The following is a 17629-nucleotide window of genomic DNA, read 5'->3' as shown; positions in this document are numbered from 1 at the left end:
TCCTTCGCGGGACCGGCTCGGCCTCTCCCCCGCGGATCCGCCCGGGGCCGGGCCCGACCCCCGCCGAGGGCCCGTCGCGTCGGGGCGCCGCGGCATCTCTTCCGGAGAGCCGGGACCCAGGAGACGCTCGCGCTCGCGTATAACGGTACGGGAGAAGAAGACTGGATCCGCCGGGCCGGGATACTTGGGAGATAATCCTAGGATTCTCGCTCGGGCTGGCTCTCCGGACCCGGGAATCTCCCCGGGGGCCCGGGGGGCTCGGACGGGAGACCCGCACGGGGGAGAATCGTGAGCACCGTTCCCGACCTGTTGGGTTTTCCGCCCGGTCTGGCCGTTCCTTTCGCCTCTCCGCTCCTCCGTCTTCTCCCCCTCCCTCCTTCCGTCTGTCTGCCGGCCTGCGTCTCTCTCTCTCTCTCTCTCTCTGTCCATCCTCCCGCCTCCCCGTCTCTCTCGCTCGTCCGTCTCCGGGTGTCCCCCCCCTCCCCGCTTCCCACCCGGACCGTGTCGTCTCCCCCGTCCGACGGGGCGCTCGGAGAACTCGGAGGATCCCTCCCCGGAGGAAGGGGGGAAGCCCTTGATGGAATTACCTGTCTCGCCTGCGCCCCCGGCCCGGGCGAATGGGGATCTCGTCGGAGTCGGCGACCGCTAGCGGAACCCGGAGGGGGGAAGGTGGACTCCGTCCGTCCGACCGTCGCCTCTCCGGCTGAGCCCCGTCCCTCGCCAGACGCTCGTGGGTAAGGTCGTCTCCTTTCCCTCTCGTCGCGGACCTGTCGGTGGCGTCGCTGAACTTGGGGGTCGGGATCCAGGGGAGGCTTTGCCATAATTGCAGCAGGCGCGTTGAGGGTGGATGGGTGGTGTGTGTGTGTGTGTGTTGGCAGTCGGATGAAATAGCTGCAGTCGGAAGCCTTTCCCCCCCCTCGCTCGGAGAGCTTTTCGTGAGAAATCAAAGCCCCACATTCATCTGGGGGCAGCGTGAGGGAGAGGAGATGGCCTCGATTCCGAGCAGAGACTCTCGATCGGGGGGATAGGTGGGGGACGCTCCCGGCCTCCTCCCCCCCGGGAGGGGAGGTTCCCCCGGCAACCCGAAGGGACCCCCAGGCCGCAGCCCCCTCCGGGTCCCCCCCGCGCCGACGATCCGAGAGGGGGTTTCCTGCGCTTCCTCCTGCACATCTGTGGGCAACTCGGCGCAGCAGCCCCGCTGCTGCGTCCGTCCCCCAGCTGCGGCGGAGCCGGGAGGGAGACGGCTGGCTCGCCCGCCGCCCGGTCACTCGGTAAACTTCCCGGCGGGCCTCGTCGTGGACGGCCCCCGGAGCCGGGAACGCCGAGGCGACGGCTCGGCCCCGGGGACCCCGGCCTGGCGCCTTCTCCTCCGGGGTCAGTCGGGTCGCCGGGACCCCCCCCGGGTCCCGCCGCCCGGAGAGCGGAACTTAGCCGTCCCGGCCCCCGCCCGGTCCTCCCTGCCCTGGGTTCATCTCCCTCTCTCCGCAGACGGGCGGTTTGGGACCGCCCTTCCCAATCCCATCCCGGCACCGGTTCCCTTTCCCCTCAGTGGAGAAAGTTCAAGGCTCCGGAACCCCGAGGCCAACTTAGCACGTCTTTACGGGCGGCGGCAGCGATCGCCTGTCGCGTTTCCGGGGAGGAGGATGGCCGTCCGTCACCTCGCCCCCTCGCTGCGACGCTCGGGTCGAGCGGGTCCCCTTCCCACCGCCGGCGTGGCCCGTCCCCGGAGAAAGCTCCGCGGCCCGGTAGGAAGATGGCCGGTCGTCGGACGGACCCGCCGATTATGTAACCGGACCGGAGCCGCGTCGCCGGCGGGCAGAGCCTCGCTTGGGTGTCTCTCCGGGGGTCCGCTTTTGACACGCCGCCCCGGCCCCGTGGGGAGAGGGGGCCCGTGGGGGGGGGGGGGGTCCGAGCGGCAGGGGGGGACGATGGGGCTTCCTCGACGTCGGGGGACGCCCTGGGGGGTGGGCCGGACCCTCCGCCGGAGAGACCCCGGAATTCCGCGCAACCCCGTGGTCCCCCCACCGGTTGCCCTGACTCCGTGCTTCTGCGTGGTCCCCTCCAAGGTCACTCCGTCTTCGCCCGGACGGCCACTTGCCGGTGTGTTTCCCCAGCCCCCTCCCTCCCCAACGATTCATTCGCCCAGTCGTCTTGATTGAGCCCCCAACAGCGTGCGGCGCCCCGTACCAAGCGCTCGGGAGAGGACGCCGCGACGGTAGACGGACGCACCCCCCGCCCGCAACGGGCTCGGCACGAGCCTGCCGCCGGCGACTCTTTCCTAAGTCGCCCGGTTCTCTCGGGGTGAGACCCGAAGACCCCGTAGCTCCATCTTACCCCGGGCGACGCGCCCCCCCCCCCCCCCCCCGGGACGTCGCGCCCACGGGCGGGGAGGAAATCGGTGGGGGGAGGTGGTCGCCAACGGGATGACCCCCGATCTGCTTAGTTCGGCGCTCCGTGACCGCCGTCGACCCGTCGTCGGTAACCCAGAGGACTGGACGCTCGGAGCGGGTGTGTGCGACGGGGGCGGACTGTGTGTGTCTGTGTGTGTCGGGGGAGAGTGGAAGGGTTAAGACGGCCCCGCCAGCGATCTGCGCAGCGGTGGGTAAACCGAGAGGCCACGTTAGCTCCTTAAAGAGACGGGCAGGTCCCGCAGTATCCGACGAGGTCCCTACCCGTTCTCCCGAAGGAGCCGTGGCGGGAGGATCCACCCGGTCCCCTCGGGGCTCGTCGTCTTCCCTCCCGGATGCCTTTTCCGCGCGGGAGGCCCCGCGGCCTCCTCACCCGACCCACCCCCCCGCCCCTCGTCCGGCCGGGGCTCGGATTAAGCCCGCGGGGTCGCCTCTCCGGTGGGCGGATGCCAAGGGGGCTTCTCTTTGGCATATTCTGATGAACCCCCCCCCCCCCCCCCGGGGCCGCCTCGCCGGAGCAAACGTCTTAAGCCACCGATGAGTGATCTTCCAAAGGTCGCGTCCTCCGGGCCACCCTCCCCTACGCCACGCACACGGGACGGGCGGGATCGGAGTTGGGCCGTCGAGGAGAACGTGGACCTGGAAGCCGCGATCCCGGGGTCGGATCCTGGGTTGGTCTAGCGGGCTCCCGGGCGCGAACACATCCCGAAATGACGCTCGGGACCCGACGGGAGTGTAAGCGAGGGAGGGAGTGCCTGGGCCGTTGACTGTTGTTTTGCGTCCTTCGGGGGTCACGGTCACACCGGGTGGATGGGTGTTCCGGACGACGTCTCCGCGGCGCCTCCGTGGCGTCACCTGACACGCCACCGGCCGGGCCGGGGAGGTTCAGACGGGGGCACCGCCGAGGACGAGCAGCTCCGTTCCTCGGAGCGGGGACCCGCGCTCTCTTCCGCCCACTCCGGCCCCTCGCCCGTGAGGCGGGGCTTCGTGGAGGCCGGAACGGGAGTCGGAAGACCCGGGTTCTGGTCCCGGCCCAGCCCCCGGCGCGCCGGGCGTGGCCCCGTGGCATCGTGCCGGCCCCGGGGGCCGACTTGAGTCCGGCGTCTGCTCCCGGGTGACCGTGGGCGAGTGGCTCGCCCGCCGTGTCCCTCAGTCTCCCCGTCTGCATAATGGGGATGGCGATGCCCACCTGGCCTGCCTACCTCGGAGGGTTGCGGCGAGCGCAGAATTGAGGCTGTGACGCCGAGAGAGCTTTGGGAATGGAGCTCTCTACGAAGCTAAGGTTTCGGCTCCGACCGTCAGTTTATCCGTCTCTAAAATGGGGATGGAAGATCCGTTCCTCTTGCCCGGTGGATCGGAGCCCCGGGGGCGACGGGGGCTCGTCTGATCCGTTAGTCTCGTAGCCGCCCCGGCGCCCGGCGCAGACGAAGCGCTCGACAAGTACCTCTGCCGTTACTAGGTCGACCACGGTGGTTATTTTGCCGGAAGGTTTCACGCAGGCTCAAACGGGGTGAGTTCTCTTCGCCGCCCCATCTGATACGTTCCTTCCGTTGGGGCAGGACTCCCCCGTCGGCTAGCGTACGTCCCTGGAGAAATCCGCGGGAGGGAAAAGGCGTGTTTGGCAGAACGGTCCGAAGAGGATTCGAAGTCCGGTCGAGCACCGCGAGTCTCGCCCGTATCGTAGACGTGTCAGAATTCCCCGTGCGAACGGGGAACGGATTTGAGGCGAGGTCGTTTCCCACCCGTCGGCCACGGCTCTAATTAGATGATAGGGGAGCGGCGTGGCTCAGTGGAAAGAGCCCGGGCTTGGGAGTCAGAGATCGTGGGTTCGGATCCCAGCTCTGGGCCCTTGTCAGCTGTGTGACTGTGGGCGAGTCACTTCACTTCTCCGGCCCTCGGTTCCCTCATCTGGAAAATGGGGATTAACTGTGAGCCCCACGTGGGACGACCCGATTCCCCCGCGTCTACCCCAGCGCTTAGAACGGCGCTCTGCGCATAGTAAGCGCTTAACAAGTACCGACATTATCAATTTGGTCTCGGCACGCCTTCCGTCGGTGGAGGCGGGAGACTCGATGGATAGGCGATGGCCACGGTTCGACTTCACACCCGGTGTACGTTGCGCGGGGAATTTCGGCACGTTCAGCGCATGACCCCTTCATAGCGCGGCGGAAGTGTTCATTAAGTCCTCTCGACGAACTGGGAGAGAAATTACACGTTCTAACCAACCGAGCCGGACGGAATAGTGTCATATTCGTTCTGTAAGAGACCGCCAGCCCCTCGGTTAGGTCTCCGGGGGCGGGCATCATCGATTCAGTCGTATTGATCGAGCGCCTGCGGTGTGCGGCGCACTGTGCTAAGCTCTTGGAAAGTACAATTCGGCGACAGAGACAATCCCTGCCCCCAGCGGGATGTCCACCAAGCGCTTAGTGCTGAGCTCCGCACAGAGAAAACACTCAACAGATGCCATTCGTCGGTTGATGGCTAGGTAAGGGTCGGGGCACGTGTTTTCTTGCAACAGGCTTAGTGATAATAGCGATGTTGGTATTTGTTAAGCGCTTACTCTGTGCCCAGCACTGTTGTAAGCGCTGGGGCAGACAGAAGGCGAATCAGGTCGTCCCACGTTGGGCTCGCCGTCTTCCTCCCCATTTTCCAGCCGAGGCCCAGAGAAGTGAAGTGATTCGCCCGGAGTCACGAAGCTGACAAGCGGCGGAGCCGGGATTAGAACCCGAGACTTCTGACTCCCAAGCCCGGGCTCTTTCCACCGAGCCGCGCTGCTTCTCTAATACGTAGTCTCTAAAAGACTAATGCTTAGCCTCTAATACTTGGCAGCCCCCTCTGTTTTCAGATAACAAATTACTTTATAAAGCAAATCACTGGAAACGTCCAAGGCTTGAGTAATCCGACTGAGGTAGCAAGCAGAGAAGGAGTGGGGCCTAGCGGATAGAGCCTGGGCCTGAGCGTCAGAAGGACTTTGGTTCGAATCCCTGCCCGGCCACTTGACTACTGTCTTAGTGGAAAGAGCCCGGGCTTGGGAGTCAGGGGTCGTGGGTTCGAATCCCGGCTCTGCCACTCGTCAGCTGGGTGACTGTGGGCGAGTGGCTTCACTTCTCTGTGCCTCAGGGAACCTCGTCTGTCAAATGGGGATTAACCGGGAGCCTCACGTGGGACCACCCGATGACCCCGTATCTCCCCCAGCGCTTAGAACGGCGCTCTGCACATAGTAGGCGCTTAACAAATACCAACCTGAAAATTATCATCACTGTGGGAGCTTGGGTGAGTGCTTTTACTTTTCTGTGCCTCCGTTACCTCATCTGGAAAATGGGGATTGAGCCTGCGATCCCCACATGGGACAGGAGCTGCGTCCCACCTGATCAGGAGGGGAGACGGGTATTCCGTCCCCATTTTACAGATGAGGAGACGGAAAGCCAGAGCAGCAGCGCTGAGAAGCAGCGTGGCGCGGTGGAAAGAGCCCGGGCTTTGGAGTCAGAGGGCATGGGTTCGACTCCCGGGCTCTGCCACTTGGCGGCTGTGTGACTTTGGGCAAGTCACTTCCCTTCTCTGGGCCTCAGTTCCCTCATCTGTAAGGTGGGGATGAAGACTGTGAGCCCCACGTGGGACAACCTGATTGCCCTGTGTCTACCCCGGCGCTTAGAACGGTGCTCTGCACACAGTAAGCGCTTAACAAATACCAACAGATAAGTGAAGGTCTCACCCAGCCGGCGCGTGGCAGCGCACGAGCCTGGGCGTCCCAAGGTCGTGGCTTCTAATCCCGGTTCCTCCGCTTGTCCGCAGTGTGACCTTGGGGCAAGTCACCTGACTCATTCTGGGCCTCGGTGTGACCTCATCTGGAAAGTGGGGATGGAGACCGTGAGCCCCACGTGGACGGGGATCGGGTCCATCCTGATGTGCTTGCATGCGACCCCGTTGCTCAGTACGGTGCCTGGCACCCAGTAAGCGCCTAACCGATATCACCATCGTCATCGTTAGCGTTATTATTACGACCGGGATCAGAACCCACTTCCTCGGATTCCCAGACCCGTATTCTTTCCACTAGATCACACCACTGTCAGTTGTAGAGAGAGTCCCGTTATCTACCAATCGTGTTGCCCACCCACTTCAGCGTCAGACAGAAACTCTTCACCATCCCCTCCCAAGCACTCGATCCGCTCTCCCCTCCTCCCTCTCCTCACTCCTCTCCTAGGACAACCCGGCCCGCACGCCCTGCTCCTTTTCAGCGCTCACCTCCGCTCACTTCGCGATGCCATCTTTCTACCGCCGACCCCTTGCCCTCCTCCTTCCTCGCGTCGGAAATCGCTCCCTGTTGGTTCTCCGCCCTCCCCTCCTCCGTAGCCCTTCTGAAAATCACCTCTCCTCCAAGAGCCCTTCCCAGATGAAATCCTTATTTTCCCAAACGTCCCCTCCCCCGCGTCATGATACTGTTGGTATTCGTTATGCGCTTACTAGGTGCAGAGCACTCTACTGAGCGCTGGGGTAGATACAGGGCGATGGGGTCGTCCCACGTGAGGCTCCCCGTTAATCCCCGTTTTCCAGAGGAGGTAACTGAGGCCCAGAGAAGTGAAGCCACTCGCCCACAGTCACACAGCTGCCGAGTGGCAGGGCGGGAATTCGAACCCGTGACCCCTGACTCCCAAGCCCGGGCTTTTCCCACTGAGCCACGCTGCTCGGGTCTCCATCCCCATAAACGCTTGGATATTCACCCCAACCCTCAGCCGCACAGCACTCAGGTCCCCATTCGTACGCAGAGCCGTTTCCTCCCTCCGTTATGATAACAATAATGACCGTGGTGTTTAAGAAGTGCTTGCCACGTGCCAGGCGTTGTACGAAGCGCTGCGGTGGATACCTGCAGAGCGGGTTGGATACAGTCCCTGTCCCGCGTGGGGCTCGCTGTCTCGATCCCCCTTTGAAAGATGAGGTCACGGGGGTCCAGAGAAGCAAAGCGACTCGCCCGAGGTCACGCGGCAGAGAAGCGGCAGAGCCGGGATTAGAACCCGTGACGCTCTGACTCCCGGGCCCGGGCTCCATCCGCTGCGCCGTGCCGCTTCTCAACTGAACTATTTTAACATCTGCCTGGGAGAGCACGGTAGGATGCCAGGAGGAATGAAGGATCTCTGCCTTCGAGGAGCTTACGATCCGGGGGAAGCGTCTCTGGCCCGCCACGCCTGGGCTCTCCTGAGGTTTTCTCCCCGAGAGGGAGTCACGGGGCTGCTCCCCTGAGAAGCGGTTAAAAAATGAAGTCCGTTCCACGACGCCTACTGCAGTCTGGCTCTCTGCGTCCTAACGGAACGTCGGAGCTGAATACGTCGGTCTCTCCTTCGCTCCCGCTGCATTTTGAAAATGGATGTCACTCGAGATTTGTTGGCGATACTCGGGAGCGATCTTCATTGCCCTGCTGGATGTCACAAGGTATTCCGCGCACATAAATAACGACGTCAAGTTTTGCCGCCTGTGCCGCGGAGGGAGGGAGCTGGGCCTTGTTCGGAACGTGCTAATCGCTGAGTGGGAAATGCGGAAATGGGCCCTAGGGCGGTGGTAATTCTCCAGAAACTCTCTCCCCTGGAGGAGCGGAACCCAGAGTTCGCCAGCATCCCACTCCCCTGGGGGGACGGAGCAATTTTTTCTTTTTTTTTCTTAATGGTATCTGTTAAGCGCTTACTGCGTGTCAAACACTCTGAGCGCTGGGATAGCTCTCCGGAGACCCTGCTCCGGAGCAGGATCCCCGGAGGTCTCCGGAATCCCATTCCCCTGGGATTCTAGGATCCGGACTTCTCCGGAGAGCCACCCGCCACGAGGTTCCGGGCCCGGGGCTCTAGAGAAGCCGTTCATCCCCTCAGAGACGCAGAGCTCTCTGGAGTCCCAATCCTTTCCAAGTGGTCGGCCCGATCTCTCCGGAGTCCCGTCGCCCGGGAGGGATAGAGAAATCCCCGGGAAGGGATCGGGAAATGGGAGCAGGATGTTGGCCCGGACGTGTAGGGAGGCGGAGGAGGGATTAAAGGGCCCTTTCCGCTCTTTCCCATCCGAACGAAGGCCTCTCCTTACGTCCACCTCCCCGCCCGCCGTGCGGTGAACCCACAAGCACCTCGGGATCCCTCGCCGAGAACGTGCCCCAGCGGAAAGATCACGGGCTTGGGAGTCAGAGGTCATGGGATCTAATCCCGGCTCGGCCGCCTGTCGGCTGTGTGACGTCGGGCAAGTCACCTCACTTCTCTGGTCAACCCCGTATCCACCCCGGCTCTCAGTCCCGTGTCGGGCCCACAGTAAGCGCTGAATAGATGCCGCAATCATCATTATTATAATAAGAGACCATCGGGCCGGGCTTGTTCGTTGGCACGGAATCGGCTAGTCGCCTCTCAAACGTGCCTCTCCTTTGGACCTGGATGATCGTGGCCCACGGTGTCTTTTGGCGGTGTTCTCACCGGCCGCTTGCAGGACCGGAGCGTGGCTCAGTCGGCGCGCTGCCTAGCACTGACTGACGGCTTTGCAGAGCCGTAACGACGTCTGGGCTCCAAGAGGAACATGCCGCCCGCAAAGGCCGAGCTGTAATTTGGGGTTCTGGGAGGAGCAAATGTGGGGACGGGGAAGAAACTTCTTCGTGTAATCCATGAGGGAGTCAACCAGTAGTAAGAGTATTAGCGTTGATTGAATAGCGTCATTCATGTTCAGAGACTGAGCAGAGCGATGGATAATATTTGAGTACCGACGCTGGACTAAGCACTCGGGAGAGTGAAATAGTTAGTGGACGTGATTCTTGCCTTCAGTGGGTTTACAGTCTGAGGGGAAGTGGGAAACGGCCCGTCTTCAGCTACGGCGTTCTTTATTTGTATTTGTCGAACATTTACTCAGCGTGTACCGGTGACGAGAACGCGGGCCCGGGATTCAGAAGGATCCGCCACTCGTCCGTCACGCCACCTTGGGCGGGTCAGTTGACTTTTCCACGCTTCACTTCCCTCCTCTGTGTAATGGGGGATTAAGACTGAGACTCTGTGGGACGAGACTGTCTCCAACCTGATTAGCGAATATCTTCCCCAGCGCTCAGTGCAGCGCCTGGCACGTAGTAAGCGCTTAAAAGGCGTAAAGGACTGACCTAAACGCTTAAGGAGATCCAAGGCCGTTAGGTCGGACGAGGTCCCCGTCCCACGCAAGACGCACGGTCTGAGGCGGAGGGAGAAGAGGTATTGCGTCCCCATTCCACAGATGACGACAGAGAAGCTCAGAGAAGTGCCATCACTTGCCCGAGGTGACGTGGCACAGCCGGGATTAGAACCCCGATCCTCGGACGCCCGGGCCCTCGCTCCACCCGCTAGTACGTCAGTCAGTCGGTCGTATTGTCATTATGGACTGACTGTCAGTCAGTCAGTCAGACGGAGAAGCAGCATGGCTCAGTGGAAAGAGCACGGGCTTTGGAGTCGGGGCTCATGAGTTCGAATCCCGGCTCTGCCACTTGTCGGCTGTGTGACTGCGGGCGAGTCACTTAACTTCTCCGTGCCTCGGTTCCCTCATCTGTAAAATGGGGATAAAGACGGTGAGCCCCACGTGGGACAACCTGATTCCCCTATGTCTACCCCAGCGCTTAGAACAGTGCTCGGCACACAGTAAGCGCTTAACAAATACCAACATTATTATTATTATTGTATTTATCGAGCGCTTATTGTGTGCCAAGCGCTGTTCTAAGCCCTTGGGGAAGTGCAGCGTAACATTACGACGGATGCATTCCCTGTCTACAGCGAGCTTACGGTCTCGAGGGGGGAAACAGCCGCTTCTCTAGGCCACGTTTCCCCGTGGATGTCCGAGAGGACAGTCAAGGCACGGGACTCCTACAAGCTTCCCGTTGTTGGAGACGGAATCCAGAGCCCGTGGGATGGAGTCTGACTCACCGGAGAGTCGCCGGCGGCTTCATGGAATCGCAGCTCAGACGGGAAAACCCGTTACAGGCTGGGAGAGGAATGGAGTCTAAAGATACGTCCCAAAGGCCGGCAGTAGTTGCGGGAACGTAAAGGAGGGCGAAATGTAAGGTGGCCAACAGGGCAGCGAAAGAGATGATTCCTTCGAAAGATTTGAGTTCCTCATTTCCTTAGGAGAAGCAGCGGGGCTCAGTGGAAAGAACACGTGCTTGGGAGTCAGAGGACGTGGGTTCTAATCCCGGGTCCGCCACTTGTCTGCCGCGCGACCTTGTCACTTCACTTCTCTGTGCTGCAGTCACCTCATCCGTAAAATGGGGATTAGGACTGCGAGCCCCACGTGGGACAGCCCGCGGTTACCTTGTTTCTACCACAGTGCCTAGAACGGTGCTTGGCACGTGATAATGTTGGTATTCGTTAAGCGCTTACTATGTGCAGAGCACTGTTCTGAGCGCCGGGGTAGACAAAGGGGAATCAGGTTGTCCCACGTGGGGCTCACAGTCTTCATCCCCATTTGACAGATGAGGGAACTGAGGCCCAGAGAAGTGAAGTGACTCGCCCACAGTCACACGGCTAACAAGTGGCAGAGCCGGGATTCGAACTCATGACCTCTGACTCCAAAGCCCTTGCTCTTTCCACTGAGCCACGCTGCTTCTCATAGTAAGCGCTTCACAAATGCCATCATGATGATTATCGTTATTATGACGTCGGGAAGCTTAAAAAGTGCTCTTTAATGACCGAGGCGACTGCGTCCAAAGATTCCCCTTCCTCATGAGGTCGGGAAGTCCGAAAGGTCCTCGCAGTTCAAATCCCGATCAACGGGCCTGTATTTACGGGATGATGACTGGATGGGCTTCACCGATCTTTAGGGATATCGAGAGATTTCCGTCGGGGGGGGATGTCGCCGGGGATTTCTCCGTCACCCGACAGCGAGGCCGCGTATCGGTCGATGATCGCTACACGTACGGAGCACTAGATGAAGCTCCGGGTGGAAAACCCCAGGTTGAAGAGGCACGTTCCCTTCCCTCCTGGAGTTTATCATCTAACGGGGGAATGGTTCAGGCTGGGGTTCCGGGAGTGTTGTTTGGCTTTGAAGCGAAGAGCGATCATCGCCTCGGTCTTTTGACTTTGACGATGCCGTGGCTCGTATTTCCCATCGGGAAATGGCTGTGGGCGAGAGAGCCGGAGTCAGGAAATGTCAGCTTCCGAACTGACGGCCCTGAAAATAGAAAATGAGTGCTTATTTCCAGGCAGAGGTGAAATCCACCTCAGCGGCGGCGAGATGAGGCAAATGTCAGTCAAACAGAGCCGATGAGTAGAGGCCGGATTGGTTTATTAGTCTTCTGAATTTGAGTTGGAACATCATAGTTTCTGTACCTTCGAACGGGCCTAGTTTCAACGGGCCTAGCCCCAAGCAGGGTGATAATCGATCAGCGACCTAGTAGATAGAGCGAGGGCCGGGGGGGGGGGGTCAGAAGGTCCTGGGTTCTAGTCCCGGCTCCACCACTTGTCTGCCGTGTGACCTCGGGCAAGTCCCTTCCCTTCTCTGGGCCTCAGTGACCTCATCTGGAAAATGCGGATTGAGACCCGGAGCCCCTTGTGGGACGGGGCCTGTGACCAACACGATCTGCCTGCGTCCAGGCCAGCGCTCAGTACAGCGCCCGGCACATAGTAAGCCCTTAAGAAATACCGTAATTATTATCATTATCCTCGAGCGCGTACTGTATTCCCTCACCCACAGAGAGGTTTCGGTCTCAAGAGATGGAAATTTAAGGTCTGGCGGGAGGGGAGTAATAATGCTGGTATTTGTTAAGCGCCTACTCTGTGCAGAGCACTGTTCTAAGCGCTGGGGTAGATACAGGGGAACCAGGTTGTCCCACATGAGGCTCACAGTCTTGATCCCCGTTTTACAGATGAGGTAACTGAGGCACAGAGCAGTTAAGTGACTTGCCCACAGTCGCACAGCTGACAGGTGGCAGAGCTGGGAGTCGAACCCATGACCCCTGACTCCGAAGCCCGAGCTCTTTCCACTGAGCCACGCTGCCTCCCCAGTAGCTTGCAGTCTACTCTCCTAACTGATAATGACAATAACAACGTGGTATTTGTTATGCGCTCACTATGTGCCAGGCCCCGTACTAAGCACCGGGCCGGGGTTGGACGTAGTCCCTGTCCCACATCGGGTGCTAAGTCTCAATCCCCGTTTTACAGATGAGGTAACCGAGGCCCAGCGAAGTGAAGTGACCCGCCCTAGGTCGCACAGCAGGCACGTGGTGGAGCTGGGATTAGAACCCGTGACCTTCTGACTCCACGCTCTATCCACTACGCCGTGCTGATTCTCACGGCGGTCATAAACCCGCCATTAAATTCGAAAGCGGCACCACCCGATCGCAAACGGAGGTCGCGACTTTGGCTGTCAGGCGGTCGATGGGAATTAATGAGCACTTTTCATAGGTAGAGCACTGTAACAGACCCGTGGGAGAGGACGCTATAACAGAGTTGGCTTTGGAATTCTGTCTCCCCCTCCGTACGGGAAGCTCGTTATGGGCCAGGAATGTGTCCGTTGTAATGTTACAGCGTACTCTCCCGAGCCCGTTTTACATTGGTCTTCCCACAGTGAGCCGGAGGAAGATGATATAATGAGGAAAGCATCGGGCGGAGCGGGGGACGATGCGAGGAAATTTGGTCCAAGAGCGGATAGGCCCGGAAACCCAAGGGTTCGTCGCGTTCCGGATGATCCAAGGAGATCCAGGGGGAGAATGCCGGATCCAGAGTCCCGGCGCTCCCCGGGCGGGGGGGGGGGGAAGGTGACTTTGATAGCCTCCACCGGGCCAATCTGGGGAATTCTCTCTTCTGGAAAGATTTGCTCCTTCGCCTGGTAAATCTCTGACAAGGAGTTTTGAAGGCCGCTTGTCAGGCCCAGAGGCCTGTTACGAGGAATGCCGGTGCGGGAAACGGATTTGACTGGAGGGGCCATCTCAGTCACCTTTCATTGTGCTGGTTGTGGGAAGCCACACCTCTTGTTGGATTTCCGTTGTCCCTTCCCGCCCCGCCCCGCTTTACTCGGGATTTTATGTTTATCGAGGGTCTACCGAGTGCTCGGTGCATCCCCGTCCTCCCTCTAAGCCGCAGAAAACACCGCCGTGACCTCATCGATCTGGTTGTTGAACCCTCACTTGAAGCAGTGTGGCCTAGTGGATGGAGCGTGGCCCCGGGAGTCAGTGGGACCTGGGTTCTAACTGCGGCTCTGCCGTCTGTCTGCCCCGTGACCTCGGGCAGGTCACTTCTCTGGTACAGGGCGTTCAGTAAGTACGACTGAATGAGTGAATAAGACTTGGACCGTAAGCCCGTCCAAGGGCAGGGCTGTCTCTATCTGTTACCGATTTGTCCATTCCAAGCGCTTAGTACGGTGCTCTGCACATAGCAAGCGCTCAGTAAATGCTATTGAATGAATGAATGAATGAATATGAAGCAGCACGGCCCAGTGGAAAGAGGTCAGAGGTCGTGGGTTCTAATCCCGGCTCTGCCGCTCGCCAGCTGTGTGACTTTGGGCAAGTCACTTCACTTCTCTGTGCCTCAGATACCCCATCTGTCAAATGGGGATTAAAAGTGTCAGCCCCATGTGGGACAAACTGATCACCTTGTACCCCCCAGCGCTTAGAACAGTGCTTTGCGCATAGTAAGCGCTTAACAAATGCCACCGTTTGTTTTTTAAGCTCTCGGGAGAGTAGGCCATATCAGACGGGCTTAAAGACTGGCGTTGATCTTAGCTTCGTCCATTTTCTATAAGCTCCCTCTCGCCTTTAAGCTCCCTCTCCGTGGGCGGGGAACACGTCTCCCATCTCTGCTGCGTCGTACTCTCCCAAGCGCTTATTACAGTGCTCGTTTAATGACTGACCGTACGCCGATGATGAGACTCTGGCATCCGCCGTACTAAGCTTAGTTGGACGGAGGACCCGGTCCCTGCCCCGGAGTTTTCCGTCTAGTCGGGGAGATGGATGGAAGATCATCTTCAGAGGTGCGTGTTTATCAGATTGTGCCTCGTGGGGCCGCCGATAACCCGCCCGGGCCTCTTCACGAGAACCGCCGCGCTCCAGTCCATCGAGCTCTGCTATTGATTGCTCCCCGATTCTGGGGTGAGCACTGTACCAAGTGTTGGGGAGCCTACGGCTCAGTAGATACGGTAGACACGTTCCCTGGCCTCGAGGAGCCTCCGACCTAGCGGGGGAGACAGATTTTAAAATAAAATTTCCTCTGAGGGAGGCAGCCGCTGGATGTGAGGGCTGACGGGCTTGGGGATTAGCAACCTCCTCACGTAGATTCACTGAGTTGTATCTGTGGAGCGCGTACTGTGCGCAGAGCACCGTATTAAGCACTTGGGAGCGTACGATAGGCTAATAAACCGACACATTCCCTGCCCGCGGTGAACCTACAGCCTAGACGAAGCGGCGTGGCTCAGCGGCAAGAGCTTGGGCTTTGGAGTCAGGGCTCATGGGTTCGAATCCCAGCTTGGCCACTTGTCAGCTGTGTGACTTTGGGCGAGTCACTTCACTTCTCGGTGCCTCGGTTCCCTCATCTGTAAAATGGCGATGAAGACTGTGAGCCCCAACCTGGGACAACCCGATTCCCCTGTGTCTACCCCGGCGCTTAGAACAGTGCTCGGTACCTAGTAAGCGCTTAGCAAATACCAACATCATCATCATTATTATTAGATGATGTCGAGGGGTCCGTTGACCGGTTCCCGGGGTACCTGATGGCCACCGCACACTGGCCACCGGTCCCTGACCCCCAGAGCCGGGATTATTCACTTTGGCCAAAGCCCCTCCCGCCTCCTCTGTCATCGCACCCACCACTGGTCTTCCCCACCGCCCCCCGTAGCTGAGTCTCCCCACATGGAGCCTCACTTCTTTGGGGATTGGGGACATTCACTTCCTGTGTGACCTCGGGGGAGTCACTTGGATTTTCCGTGCCTCAATTTCCTAGCGGCGTGGCTCGGTGGAAAGAGCCCGGGCTTGGGAGTCAGAGGTGATGCGTTCGAATCCTGGCTCTGCCCCTTGTCGGCTGTGTGACTGTGGGCGAGTCACTTCACTTCTCTGGGCCTCAGTTCCCTCACCTGGAAAATGGGGATTAACTCTGAGCCCCACGTGGGACCACCTGATTACCCTGTATCTACCCCAGCGCTTAGAACAGTGCTCTGCACGTAGTAAGCGTTTAACAGATACCAACATTATTATTATTATTATTATTCTCTGTAAAATGGGAGTTCAACCTTCATTTCGTACCCCCTTCCCCCTGGACGTGAGCCTTGTAAGGGAGAGGACTGGGCCCGATCTGGGAGGAGAACTGGGGGAAGAACCCAGGTCCCTTGACTCCCGGTTCCACGCTCTTTCTCTTATCTCCGGCTCTTTTTTTTTTTTTTTACCTCGAGGATAGTTGTCTTAGATCATCCATTCTCGTCTCATGTCATAAATGATATCTGCCATAAATATCCCGAAAATATTCATGAGAGTTTTCACTGGGATGACGACTCCTCGTTAGGCAAGCTAAGCTTGCTTTCTTCTCCCTCTCTTCTTCCCAACACTCGCCCTAACAGTCGCTTCACACTTAATGGCGTGAACCTTCAAGGCGGGACGTAAGCGGGCGTGGAAGTCGGCTACGGCTTTCACCTACACGGTGTTTTCTCTCGAGGGACAATGTGCCGCTCTTGTACGTAGCCTTTGAGAAGCAGCGTGGCGGAGCGGAGAGAGCACGGACCAGGGAGTCAGGAGGTCGTGGGTTCTAATCCCACCTCCGCCCCTCGTCCGCTGGGTGACCTCGGGCGAGTCGCTGCATTTCTCTGGGCCTCAGTTCCCTCATCTGGAAAGCGGCCATTGAGACCGGGAGCCCCCTGTGGGGCGGCGACTGGGTCCGACCTGAATCCCCCCCAGCGCTTAGTGTGGTGCCTGGTACATAGTAAGCACTTAGAATCATTAGTAGTATTGTTATTAATCGGCGGAAGTCGGAATTAGACCTCACGTCCTCCGACTTCCAGGCCTGTGCTCTTTCCACCAGGCCGCGCTGCTTCCTCGTCTTATCGGACCTTTCTACGGCCATATGTTGAGTTGGAGGTAGGATGGGGTAGTGGGAAGAACGCGGAGCGGGATGTCGGATCCCTTCGGATCCCAGCGCGGACCGTACCCTGCTGTTCGACTTTGGGCGAGTCACCTCATCTCCTTGGGCCGACTTCCTACCTGGATTGTGTGACCTTGGTCCGGTCACCTCACCTTTCCGGGTCTAACCTCCCTGGGCCCACTTCCTCATCCGGAAAACGGGGAGAACGTCCCCGTCGTCCCTCTCTCGCTCTACTCTGAGCCCCGCGTGGGACCAGGGACGGTGCAAGATGTCTTGTACTTTCCCCAGGGCTTAGCACAGCAAGGCTTTGACTGATAGGAAGCGCTCAGTAAATACCGTAATTATTTTTTTTAACTGGGTTGGTTAAGCACTTTCATTCGGTAGTATTTACTGAGCGCTTACTATGTGCAGAGCACCGTACTAAGCGCTTGGAAAGGACAAATCGGTAACAGATAGAGACGGTCCCCGCCCTTTGACGGACTTACAGTCTTACTATGTAAGCAGAGAAGCAGCGTGGCTCAGTGGAAAGAGCACGGGCTTCGGAGTCAGAGGTCATGGGTTCGACTCCCGGCTCCGCCGCCTGTCGGCTGTGGGCGAGTCACCTCGCTTCTCGGTGCCTCGGTTCCCTCATCTGTAATATGGGGACTAAGACTGTGAGCCCCACGTGGGACAACCCGATTCCCTTGTGTCTACCCCAGAGCTTAGAACAGTGCTCGGCACATAGTAAGCGCTTAACAAATACCAACGTTGTTATTTACGTGTCAGACTCTGTTCTAAGCGCCGGGGTAGATAGAAGTGAATTAGGTTGGATCCGTTCTCTCTCCTCGTGGGACTCACAGTCAAAGTAATAATAATAATATTGGTATTTGTTAAGCGCTTACTATGCGCAGAGCACCGTTCTAAGCGCCGGGGGAGATACAGGGTCATCGGGTCGTCCCACGTGAGGCTCACAGTTAATCCCCATTTTACAGATGAGGTAACTGAGGCCCAGAGAAGTGAAGTGACTCGCCCACAGCCACACAGCCGACAAGCGGCAGAGCCGGGAGTCGAACCCGTGACCTGCGACTCCGAAGCCCGGGCTCCTTCCACTCGGCCACGCTGCTTCCCTCGACCTGAGGCCCAAAAGAAGTGAAGTGACTAGACCAAGGTCGCCCAGCGAGCACTCGGCCGGGGTGGGATTAGAACCCGGGTCCTCTG

At 59.2% G+C, this 17629-nt stretch overlaps 1 protein-coding gene across 1 annotated transcript in view; it reads left to right on the top strand.

Annotated features, from left to right (window-relative positions):
- Positions 1-652: 652 nt before the first annotated feature.
- Positions 653-17629, top strand: part of IL1RAPL1 (interleukin 1 receptor accessory protein like 1) — a 527816-nt gene continuing 510839 nt past the window's right edge. Inside the window, exon 1 of the mRNA XM_029080057.1 lies at positions 653-734. The gene's annotated coding sequence lies outside the window, so the exon portion shown is untranslated. The remainder of the gene's footprint in view (positions 735-17629) is intronic.

This window comes from Ornithorhynchus anatinus, chromosome 15, assembly GCF_004115215.2.
Source record: "Ornithorhynchus anatinus isolate Pmale09 chromosome 15, mOrnAna1.pri.v4, whole genome shotgun sequence".
In the NCBI taxonomy this organism is placed as follows: Eukaryota; Metazoa; Chordata; class Mammalia; order Monotremata; family Ornithorhynchidae; genus Ornithorhynchus; species Ornithorhynchus anatinus.
This window is presented reverse-complemented; position numbering and strand designations above follow the sequence as displayed.